The sequence below is a fragment of the Pelecanus crispus genome, chromosome 1, assembly GCF_030463565.1.
Source record: "Pelecanus crispus isolate bPelCri1 chromosome 1, bPelCri1.pri, whole genome shotgun sequence".
Taxonomy (NCBI): Eukaryota; Metazoa; Chordata; class Aves; order Pelecaniformes; family Pelecanidae; genus Pelecanus; species Pelecanus crispus.
Genome location: NC_134643.1, coordinates 143,645,421 through 143,658,458, shown reverse-complemented (window position 1 = coordinate 143,658,458; position 13,038 = coordinate 143,645,421). Strand labels below are relative to the sequence as shown.

General features: G+C 39.7%; 1 protein-coding gene across 1 annotated transcript in view; it reads right to left on the bottom strand.

Annotated features, from left to right (window-relative positions):
* ARHGAP6 (Rho GTPase activating protein 6) overlaps positions 1 to 13,038 on the bottom strand; it is a 337,883-nt gene that overhangs the window by 112,322 nt on the left and 212,523 nt on the right. The gene's annotated exons all lie outside the window — the stretch shown is intronic.

Here is a 13,038-nt window from a genome sequence, read left to right as displayed (position 1 = left end):
TCCTTCAAAGGCAGTTTGTAAAAAAACAACGAAAAACCAAAACACGCCCCCCCTTACCAGCTTAAAAATTTTTATAGTAATGAATATAATTTCAATCCAAAGAAAGCATGTTTGTAGTTGCAAGAAGAGTAGCATGCATATAAGGTCTGACAGACATCCTCTTGCAGATATCAGCTACTGCTAGAATATAGAAGTGTTTATCAGGAACTTCCAGAATTTAAAAAAAAAAATTAAAATAAAAAGCTGTATTTCAACAAAGTGCAGTATAATCACATTTTAATAATAAAATCAACATTATGACGGAGGAAACCACTATGAGACTGCAAGATCTTGAATGTTTATTGAAGAACTAAAGAACAGTAATGGTGAAATAAGTCAATTCTCTCTCTTTAGAGGAAGGAATCCAGCTCCGAGCTATGGTTAGGACGTAACTATAATATCAGTTCCCAAAATATCAGTCTTAATCAACAGAAAATTTCTCCAGTCAAATTTAATTTGGTGCTGTGAGAAGACAGAAGGCTGACTATAGCTTCCGTTATACAATGACATCTCTGTATGGATCTGCCCACGCTTGTTAACACTGCACGTAAGAGCTGGGAAGCCCAGGCTACAACAGCTCGAATCCGGCCTGCCCAAACATTAATCTGGATTACTTGCCCTTTATTTTTTTCCTGCTGCTCTGTCTCCTGGGGGCTCCACAGTGGCTTCCCAGCTGCATGGCTGGAAGGACACCTCTTACATGACAGTGCCAGCTCCCTCCCCAGCCACAGTCCACATCTGTGCATGAAAGTGCACGGGAGCACCCATGACCAGTGGGTCACGAAGTAAGGGCTGCCTCAGCATCCACCCCATCCTACAGCTAGGCATGTTCCCGTCCCATGACCAAGATGTTGGTGTCCCCCACCGAATCACTAGGTATTTACCCATAGACAAATGCCTACACTTTGTTACTGTGATGGAAACACTGCTGGTCATGCAACAGAAAACTCCGTAACAAGCCTTGGAAAAGACAAAAGATCAGGCACAACTGAGTTACAAAGCCTGAATCTGGTGGTAAATAGCTTCACAGTTACGAGGAGAAAGGGCAGAGAGAGGACAGTGGGCTTGGAAGAGGAGGAGGAACGATCTTAGAGAGATTTCTGAACTAGGTTTGACTCACAATGCATTTCACTAAAAGGAAAATAAAGCTTAAAAAAAAATGGACAATCCCTCACTATCTTTTACTGAACTTAGCTATCAGAATGTTACTCAGTAATTAACACTGTTACCTGGTTATCTGAATGCAGAATTTGACCAGTGCAGAAAATATCCAGGTGAGCAACGTGGGCAATTAGAAATTAATGACTGACAAGCAATCTTGAGATGTTCAAGTATGATTAGCATTTGTTAAACATGAAAGGAGAAAGGAAGGTGAAACAGCACCATCACTATACTATCACATAATTAGTATCAAGCTGTGATGTCACTTCTGATGTCAAGGTGTAGACTCTACTCGTGTTTGCACTCAAAAATGTACCATATTCTCAGCTTCATCCTGGGAAGAAACATTCCAGAGTTCAGAGAGGAAACAACTTTAGTTGGACTGGATGATCTTAAGAGTCTTTTCCAACCTAAACGATTCTATGATTCTAACTTCACCAAATGTCCTTATTAAGCATGATTCCACCAGTCTTAAATTCACTATGAAACTATATATGATACACAATAACTCCTCCCTTTTCTTAAAAATAAACCTCGATATCATAAATAAAATTCAACAGAAACTTACCAGTCAGATGTATGCATATCGGTCTATCTTGCCAACACACACAAAGATAAGCCCCAGAAAAATAGCTGCTTGCGAGAAATGAGCCACAAACTTATTTGCAGACACAAATTATTTTAAAAACTTAAGCAAAACTGCCAGTTGCTTGTCTGTAATCAAGTCACTCCAAACTAACATTGGATTCGCCCACAGCTAACCTGATCTTTACAAAAATTAGGTTGTGTTAAACTATGTCTGAGTACGTATCCATATACATACCTTATATGTAGATATAGCATGCTGTAAAAAATACATCTGCAAATGTTTAAAGGGGTAGTATTTTTCCAGCCATTCCCTCTTCCCCTTTGGACTCTTAGCTGCTGTTGGCATCTACTACTCTTTCATGTTTCAATTGCTATTAAAGTTATAGTTACCATTTGAATTACTGTCATGTATCAGGTCATTACAAGTGGGTTGTCCAAATGCTCAACAATAATAGTAGTAGTAGTAGTAATAATAATAACAACAGTCTCCGTGGCAAGGAATAAAATTTTAGAGCATTTTTCACATCTGGATGGAGAAATGCCATGAGTTTCTATGTGCAGTATGTTATCTCAGAAGTCATGAATCAGGCAGGTTCAGAGTCACACTAGTTTAGCATTATACTTGAGCTATATTTCCTGTCTAAACACGACCAGTTCTGTCAGACAGATATCAGCAGAGACAGCAGAGCAGAGTCTGATCAGTCTGTGAACACCCCATCAGAGTAGGAACAGGAGCAGCTGGACACAGCTGAGCAGATGGCAGAGTGGAGGAAAAATGTGAGGCTGTACCAGCCAGCATGACAGGCAAAGCTTATGGGGAAAAGAAAGTGCTGTAGTTGTCGTGTCCTCAGCCAACACCATCTACCATTGCTTCTCTGTTCTCTTCAGAACTGGCTGATTACTGCCATTTTAGTTAGATTTTCCATGCTAGCACAAAATCAACTCCAAGAGGTTTCCAAATACCCAGAAAGCAGCAAACCACAGCGACTTCCAACCCCACTTAGCTTTGATGAAGCAACCCCATTTAATGAATCATAGAATCATAGAATGCTTTGGGTTGGAAGAGACCTTCAGAGGTCATCTAGCCCACCCTCCCTGCAGTGAGCAGGGACATCTTTAACTAGATCAGGTTGCTCAGAGCCCCGTCCAACCTGACCTTGAATGTTGCCAGGGATGGGGCCTCCAATACCTCTCTGGGCAACCTGTTCCAGTGCTTGACCACCCTCACTGTAAAAAATTTCTTCCTTATATCCAGTCTAAATCTACCCTCCTTTAGTTTAAAATTAAAACCTAGGATGGTCTCAGATTACAACAGGGTGACATTTATGAGAAGGGTTCTCTCTTTTACTGTATCAGGTTGTCTGAAAAGCTATTGCATTTCATAAGCAACCTTTCACAGCACAGAAGGTATCACATATATACTCACATGTCACAAGTCGAGAACGCTCCTAAATTATTCTCACGGGCCGGGGAGGCGGGGAGGAAAGAGGTAAAGTCAACAGTAAGGAGAAGCATCTTCAGAAGAAAGAGAAGCAGTAGCAAGATTTTCAGTGGTAAGAGGAACGAGCAGCCAAGAGGGAAACGGTGAGAAGTGCAGCAGCATCCTTCCTGCCACATCTCAGAGCCAGCGGGCGGATAACTCAGCAGGCATCAGTGTGTCTACCTGTCCCACCATCTGTCTCTACCAGGAAGGGTCAGGAAGAAAATGGAGCAAACCAGCTGTGCCCATAGGAGAAATAATCAATCAGTGGAATAATCAATAAAAAGAATTCTGATAATCAATTATCAGAAATGTGAACTTTAAATGACTCGGCTGCACATTCACATTTTATCTTTGTGCCCATTCTTAAAGCTAAATGGTGGGGTGGGGTGTAATTTTACCTTAATACAAAATGTCACATGAAAAATTTACTTTGGTAGTGGCCTTCTGGACTGATTAAACTACATGCAAGTCAGTTTTCTAAATGCTCTTGAAGAGATGTGTTCTTACAATGGTACTATAAACATGCTTTGTAAAGCATTTATGTGGGCTCAGCATGTGGGCAAATTCACAAATAGACTGGCTAACTCCCTTCTTCCTGATGACCAATAACCAGAAGAGGAAAAAGAAGAGATTCTTTTTAGAAGAATAGTCTAGACAGTTCAAAAATAGCCTCTGTGCCCTTGCCAGGTGCAAGGGAAACTGGAAAAGGAACCATGGTGCTTACTGAAACCAGGGTATTGTTTTGACTGTATTTTTCATCCACCCTCAACCTTCTGGATTTCAGCAAGGAGATTCATTCCTGTGCAGCTCCCAAAGAAGGTCACCTCATCCCAAGGCTTAACTGAGAAGTACCATTGACAGGTTTCCAGGTAGCCTTCATACAGTGCAAAATCCTGAACATTAGGAGTATTTGTGATGCAAAGTGGCAAGAGGTTTCAGAAGGTGAGGTGTCTTCAGGACTTTAGCTCATCCTTTCCCTCCTGGTTGTTCCAGTAAAAAAAATTCTTTTTCCTTGTTTGTTTGTTTATGACACACAGTCGACCTGGGGAAGGAGCTGAAAGTAGCATGGGAAATCATGTTCCCTCTTCCCTGCCTTCACTTTTCAGAGAACACGGCAAAGAAGAGTGGTTTATTCTTTCAAGTTGACATACATGTTCTCTGCACTCAGGATGACATTCCCTCAGTGGAGACATGTAGAGTTAGATAACATCAATTTATGTTAACTAACCTTAAAATAGGAACACATACAGTGTTGTTTTTAGACATACTAGATAATGCTTTCACATAGTCTGGTTTTGCCTTTTTGCTTTTTTTCAGTGCGTGGGAGATACATTATCTCATGTTTTAATGGATGTGGTCATTTTCTCTCTGTAGCCAAGTTTGCAGATTCTTGCAGGTTCTGCTCCCACATTTGGGAACTCCATTTCCCTCAAGATCCTGGGTCAGCAGGAATCTGTGAAACTCCACTCAGCCAGTGAGCCTTCACAAACCTGAAGTGACTGAAACTTGAGAGAGTGCAAGGACAGCAAGGGCCGTGGCACAAAGATTCACCATCTGGGACATTGAAGACTGTAGTTCTCTAAACAGAGTGCTAATGCTGTGTACACACACTGTATCATATAACAAAGTAAGGCTGTGACCATCAGATCATATCATAGCTAGACCCACTTTGAATTCATAATATTGAATTATAACTTACTATATGCTCAACACCAGTAAACTTCCAGTCTGTAAAAACTAACTCCACTCTACTCTTACTGGCAGCTCTAAGTATGCCATTAGACAGTTAGCACTGTGGAGAGACAAAAGATTATTTGCTCTTTATCTTCTCTTCCCACAGTTTTAAGTTATGATACTGTAGATATGAAGACAGATCTGCAAGTCGAAACAGCTGAACAGTTATCAAGCAGCTAAAGTCTGAACTGCTGTAATGTGCATCTGCTTGATGCTTCTCCTGTCATAGCCAGCATGCTGTTTATCTGATCCTCTCCCAGTCTACCAGCATTTTGTAAATATAGTAAGTAGGTAAATAATGAAGAAAAGACACTACAGAGAAGGCCAAAACAGATTATGCTTGAAAACACCAGTGTAACTAGATACAGAGAAAGTTTAACAGGGCAGGTTTTTTGTTTGCTTTGTGACTTTTTTTTTTTTTTTTTTTTTTGACCTTGATGGTATAAATCAGCTCTAAATTATTCCCCAACACACACTACCACAGCCACTGTCAGTCTCTGGCCTTAATTTCCAACAGCATACATGCAAGTCTGTAAACTGAAAAGCATTACAAGTGGGAAATACCAGTGCTAGATGGAGTCCAGATCTGGTGATACAATTAAATGCTCAGCAATTTAACAATGACAGCAACTACCTAAACACACTAAGAAATACCTTACAATGCACATGCATGGAGGAACATTTTCTGAAACTTTATAAATAGCCATTTTCTTGTAATTTACACTCTCCAAAGAGCCTCTGTTAATGGTTCCTATAAAGCATTGCACATACAAAACATGTGAATTAAATGCTATGGCCAACAGTGAATTTTTTTTCTCCCCCTCAGAAGCACCCATGCATACACTGCTAAACTGTTAATACATTTTGCAATGCTGCTGGGAAGGAAAGAAGAACAGTACACTCAGGAAATCTTCCTCTTTCTACTACATCCAGTTTAGAGAGTAAGGAAACAGAGTGCCTATAGATATAAATGTGTTTGCTTAATTCAAAGCAGCTAGCGTTTTACTCCGTGTGATGAAATTCAAGCAAGAAGCAAAAAGAAAACAATAGAAAACTATTGAACTGGAAAAGGTGTTCTTGATCCTCAGAAGAATATCTATCTATTTAAAAATTACAGCTTTCCAAGTTTCACTCTAGCAAGCACAAAAAGTTATCTTAATGCAAGATTTAGACTTTAAAAAAATAAGCAAATGTGGCTTATTGGCCTAATACCTCTATCTGCTTGGCCTAGTAAGTGGAAATAACTCTATTATTTTCTAAACTGACAACAAACTACACATGGAACTTAATTTTTAAATTGCAAATCATCTCAAGTACAGATTGTATCCTAACGTTGATCTAAGGTATCACACCACTGTATTTATTTAAATTGTTATGTCATATAAAGAAACTCAGCACAACAGAATTTTCACAAAGCAGGCTGACAGAAATAACCTGAGGTAATAAAACAGGGTAATGCTGAAGGGACTAAAGAAAATCTTTCCAGGTCAATAAAATCTTACACCAGGCTTGCAACCAATCCCACAAACACCAGACTTCCTCGAAAAGCTGGTATTCATCACCCAAATCTTAGGCTGCTGAAAAACATTGTGTATAAAATTAAACATTCTGGTATCATACTGACAATGAAAACAGAAAAGACAAAAAAAAATGTTTTGACCCAGCAATCTTCCCCATGATGCTGACCAGTTATTTATTCAGCCAAGCATGTAATCTAAGCATCCCCAATACTACTGCTGCACTTCTGTTGCTAATTACCAGAGAAATTGCATTTTGGCACCTAGTACACAGGTGCATAACAGATGATCTTTTCTGCAGATGATCAAAATTCTGCAATGAGTATCACTGCTCAAAGATAAGAAGCCATGATTTGCAACCACGTTCAACTCAATCATCTTCCCACCAGGTGTTAGACTACAGCAAGTCAGTCCTGATGACGTCTTGCAGACAGACCTGAAGTTTGCAGCAAGATGAAAAAGCCCCCTCCCACAACACAGGGCTCAGAACGGCACTTCAAAGCCTAAGAAAAGCTTCTTATAATTTGGAATTTACACTCAATCGGATGTCTCTGGCAATTCAGCATCAAAACCAAAAAGCAGATGAGATACGGAAGTACTTCTGTTGCTGTAACAGGAATACTGGGAATGAAGATGAATACTGATCATGTGCATGGTTCCTTGCATTTCTAGGTCTTCTTGTCAGTACTTCACTTAAGGTTTTGTATTTCTTCAGTCAGATCTGAGAGCTCCTGAAGCACTGCTCACCTCTAAAATGCATGAATTGGCTTCCCTGGAAATAGCACTCAGCTGGAAAAGAACAAGAGTCATAAAAGTAAGAACTGCACCAGAGAATAAGAGAAATCCTTTGCGTTTACATTTTGAATTTATGAAGCACTTTGTTACCATCAAGATTAGCATAGCATAAGGAAATCTTGGTGAGCAGACTGAAAAGAAGCCCATTTTGGCAGCCTGTTTTTCCTTTTATTCTTTCATTCTACCATCTTCCCTACCTCTTGGTCATGCCCTTCCTATCATCCCATACTCCACTTTCCACATCACCTCACAGAATCACGAGCACTTTGGCCACCCTGACACTGCATTATCCTGTAGATAAGCAGCAGTTCAGTTTTACATACAGCCAGCCTGGAGAGGCAGAAGACACGCGTTATCCAAAAGCCTAGACATTTCCAGAAAAACTTTGCTAACAGCCAGTCATCATTCCCTGAGAAAGATGTGCTAATTAGAACATGAGTACATTTGTGCAGCTTCTTTAAAACATCGTCTCAAGAGCTCCTTGAGTTTTCATGAGGAATAAAATCTCTGTAGCATTTGCCATGGAAATATAATAGGAACTCACAGATTATATTATCCAAATTAGGCCACTTCCCCCCACCACTTGTTTGGAGACTATCCCAATTAAGGGCTAACACACAGTTTACAGTTCATGCCCACTTTGGGCTACATTAACAACAGCAGATTTGCATGGAAGTAAATACGTCACAATTCTACACTGGCACAGCTTTTGGTTGATGGACACTTTGCCATTTTGCAGTGAACACAGTGAACGGCAGTGGAGCTCCTGTATTTTTAAGCCCAACCCATGATTATATGGAAATCTCAACCTCACATTTTATTTTGCCTTTTAAAGTAGGGTTTTGAGCCCTCAGAGTTGTGCAGAGAAGTTTGGAAATATGTGACTGTTCAGAAAACAAAAAATCAAAAGAACCAGCAAGTACATATGTTTTAAATCTATCTCCATATTTTTCCATCCATCTCATGATTTCCGGATGCTCCAGATTGGACAGTCTGGCTGCAGAGGAAGGAATTTTACAGAAATTTAAAACAAAGAGGTACGGCAAGCAACGAGAAGGATGTAAATACATGCATAGCTTCCTCTCTGTCAAAGTGTGGACTGTGCCACATTCATTTGCAGACCTTTTAGTTTAAAAGGCAGCTGGAAAATAAGACTTTTCTAGGGATCAATAGTCGTGGAATTAATTTGCTGCTGGTTTGGTCATTTGTGAATCTTGTGGCTATGCTCCCAAGTACTGAGGGAGGAAGCAGCTGAAGGACTTCTGTTATTCAGAGTGTTTGAATGGGAGAGTTCTAGTGTACTACATCTGAAAATGGGTATTTACGTATTAGATGAGTTTTGCCATTAAAATTAAACTAGGTAAAAGCGTAAGAAAGCACAGATTGTGTATCTTTTAACATACAAGCAGAAATACATATCACTGCAGTATTGATACTTGGGCGGGGGGGGGGGGGGGGGGGGGAGACAAGAAACCAACAACCACAGGAAATTACACGTTTCATTATCAGACTGTGGTTCTACATACATTTGTGTCCAAACATATCCTTATTCATGCCACATTAAATAAGGCACATCCATTCAGGAAGAGAAGTTACAGGTCGCTGCAATACTGGAATCTGTAGTCTACTTCACAGGGTTCAGATTATTTTCACTAAAGTGAAAATAATGTATAGGAAGCCGAGATTATCTCAGTGCTTTACAGACCATTACAAAAAGATGCAAAGAACAAGGGGAGAAAGAGTTAAATGCTAAGCATAAATCCTGTCTCTCGGGTTCCGCACCCATTTATACCTGCTAAGCACTGCTGACTGCAGGACCTTCAGATCAGTCTAGATGTTTCACTGTTTCATTAAGTGGCAATCTGTGAACTGCAATCTGGCATAGCTGCATTTGAGGAAAATACATCCTTAACTCTTGCTGTCAAAACCCCAACCCACCTAACAATACATACACATACGTGAAATAAATAACCGTTCGGTATTCTCTGAATAAGCTACAGTTTCAAGGCTGAGCATTGTAGTCCATAGTCAACTTCATTTCAAATTTAGTTTAGTGTATACATTCAACTGTTAGGTGTTATGATCTGTTCTACCTTTTTGAGATGATGGGTGAATTCTCTTTGAATAATACGTCTTACACAAATGTGGTTCTCAACTTCTTTGAAGTCCATGATCAGGTTAAAGTCTTTCCACAAAGCACCTAAAAGTAAAGCCATTGTGGATAACAAGTTGTTCTAAATATAGAAGTAATGGGAAGAATGACAGTACAAAACAAATAAATTTTAATAAACATACTTTAAAGGGATGATGTGCCATGTTTTCCCCAGCCTACCCTCTGTTCCACAGGATTCTACATCTTCCTCTCAGAAATACAAAGCACAAAGCAGCCTGAAAAAAATCTCTAGTTATTTGCAAAGTAGATTCACTGAGGAGTTATTTTGGATTGACACTAGCATCATTTTTCCTGCTGTCATTCTGTAGTCTACTGCATTTAATCACAATCAATCTTTATATTGCATAACTTTGATACGGATCATATAGCATGTCACAGCTCTGACATTATACTCAGTGTAGGCTGTTTGCATTTCTTCTCAGGATAACAATTCAGTCATCAAATGTAATATTAAATAAGATTTTAAGACAGTAGATGGCATCACTCAGTTATTTTTAACTGCTGACCATTTACTATGCAGCATAATCCATTTTTGAAGATTAGTAAATGGAGCTCTGTGGATAGCATAGAAAAGTGACATTTCAAAGCAGAAAAAAATGTTACCATTTTACCTATTTGGTTGCCTTGATCTGTACTGAGTTTCATACAGGCATCTTAGAAGAGCCCACTGTTTGCCACAGCTGTGGCTGCCCTTCTTTGATTCACCAGATACTTTTGAGCCCCCAAGTGAGCCTCCTGCAAACCATCAGCTGAAGGCATTCATATCTTCACTAGATCAGCAAGGGGCTATTACCCTTGGCTTTCAGAAATCTGGCAGATGTGACTACAGCTTAGTGGTAATTTATAGACTCTTTTCCCCATCTGTTCCCACTGGGATCACTATTAGAGCTGCATCACACCATCAGGCACAAATTCACAAAATATTTCGAACCACTATTAGAGGAACTGCCCATTCAACAAGTCAGAGTTAACAAAAATGGTGAATGCTGGAAAAGCTCTTCAAGCCCATTCAAGGAAAATAACAGCCAGGATGAAAACAGACCTGACTCTAAGCTTTGCTAGTTGCTGCAAAACAAGATCTGGTATTCAATCTTCTTTTTGTGATTTCTTTCTCCTTACATAATACATAGGATGATGCGAAAAAAAGGCAGAAAGAGACATTTCCTTTGTGTATTCAGATGATATAAAGATTTGAAAAGGTAAACTATAAAAGCAAAGTCATCTGTGCACAGGCTCAAACTGCTGTACAGAAAATGAGAATTCAGAGAAGGCAACGTACCAAGTCATTTTTCTGATCCCTTTTCAGAAGAATAAGAAAAACATTATGTTCTGCTCATGGTATTTAGAAACTGGCTGTCACAGTAGCTTGCAGGTGTTACAGTAAGAGTTCATGATCGAAAAAGGCTTATTCTTCCAGGTGCCATTCGGTTAGAACAGATGCAAGAATGCACTGTGGGGATCTTGAGCTTAAGATGCCATCAGGGAGCAGTCAGGTGGATGTCCTTCAGCAGGCTGTGCGGCAAGGCTTGTAAATTCAAAGATGGTAGCCCATGGTGTAAACCTAGTCCAGAGGTGGCCCTGCGCTGGTTGATCCCTGCTACATGCCACTGCAACTGACCCATCCTGATCCAAATACTATTCCACAGAGTGAAACAGAGAGCAACAGGAGGGTCACTTCAAACCTTGCATGACAGAGTTGCATGGGAAATGGGGAAAAGGCCATATGGAGAAGGGAATAAACCAGAGCACAGGAGAAACATTCTCCTTCTCTCCCACACGTACACAGCTCTGCTTTTCTTTACCCACTCCTAACTTTTTCTCTGGTCTTGCCTTTTTAAAAACTATTCAAAGAGCCACACTGTATGCACCGTATGAACTCAGAGACAGCAGCCTTACAGGATATTTAGCAATTCTTTGCAGGGTTGCTAACAGTTTATCCTTGCTTGACAGATAAGTGCAAATACCCACCAGCATGCATGCTTAGTATTTAGTGTGCATTTAATAGCAGCCAGGAGCTTGATCTGAACATCATTTCTGTCTATATTACGAAATTTTCAATGAAAAATGAATTATGAAAACCAACAGGGCAAAGCAATTTGTGAAGAAGCTATAGATGTCTTCAGACAAGAAAAAAGGACTACAGAGAACACTGAAAACAAACATTAGAACTAATGAAGGGGTTATAAAATCTTTTCATTTTCTATCTTTGTAAAGAGCTGTTTTCTCCCTCATTGTTCAGATCAGCACATTAGCAGCACACTGCCAAAGCATTCATCCTCTTTCTGCTCTCAGCCTAGGGAGGAAATAAGCTTTTCCAGCCACTCGGAGCATGTCATTATACTTCTGAAAAGCAAACAGAGCTCTAAGAGCTGTGAGGAACAGAGGAGGGAAGAAGGGAAGGAGTCAATCTCTGACACAATAAGTTACAGACCATTCTCAAATCTTTTTTCTTTTTATGGAAGTCACCTTATAAAGTGTTGGTTCTGTGTGCTTTAGACAGTACCGTTTTTTTCCCCCCAAGGGTTAATTTTTTTCCCCCAACCTGCTAGTATACAAATTGAATGTAATTTTTTCTCTGTAACAGAATGAATTACACATACAAATCTAACAGTAATGTGAACCCAAACCAGGAGCACCACTACTAATATGATAATTAGCATTTATACTCATTGTAGTGATATGCTTTCTGCTGAGTCAGTTTTGAAATACATGCTAGTCTAAAAGCTATTAGACAGAAGATACAAGACTAAATTTCTAGAGGTCAGTGAATAGTAATGTTATCTATAGTAAAAATCACTACCATAATGAAAAGAATTATATGATACAGTTGCCTACAGGTAAGCCTCAAGTGATCTTGCCCTGTCCTATCTTACAGCTGCAGCTTAACAAGACAGATGATACAGACATAGAAACTAAAAATCACAAGGCACTAACTCAGCAGGTCTCTACTCAGTGTCACAAGTGATGTGGGGTAGACTTCAAATTTCAGGTGAAGTGTATACATTTAAATATCAGACCATATTTAAACACTGTAAAATGCCACTGAGGACTTCTCATACATTTAGGTGCCTAGGCATTTCCAAGGCCTCTAGATACACGTGAACTGGAGCCCTTTAAACTTCCTCAATACTGAAGCCATTCTGCCTCATTCAATGAATTTTGTGGAAACTGAATCTCATAATCAAACTATATATTATATTCTTTACACAGAGACACACATACATACACAGAGAAAAGCCATTTTTTTCAAATCACAGGGAAAGTTCCAGAGACATGCCTACATTAATTCACATTCAGCTACAGCAAGCTTTTGAGCTAACCTATGTACGTAAAGCATTATATTCTCCCAACCTTACTTCTGGCAGGGATAGACAGGTCTCCAGAGCTCCACTAGTTCCTACGATGAACCCATACTGGATTCACTTCATGATTTGCCTTCCTGCACCTTTGGAATTATTTCCTTCCCAGATCCTCCCTCCCCCTTCTTCTGGACTGGTGTTCCCAGCTAAATTCTGAATTTAAATAAACAGTGAGAATGGATGGTTTCT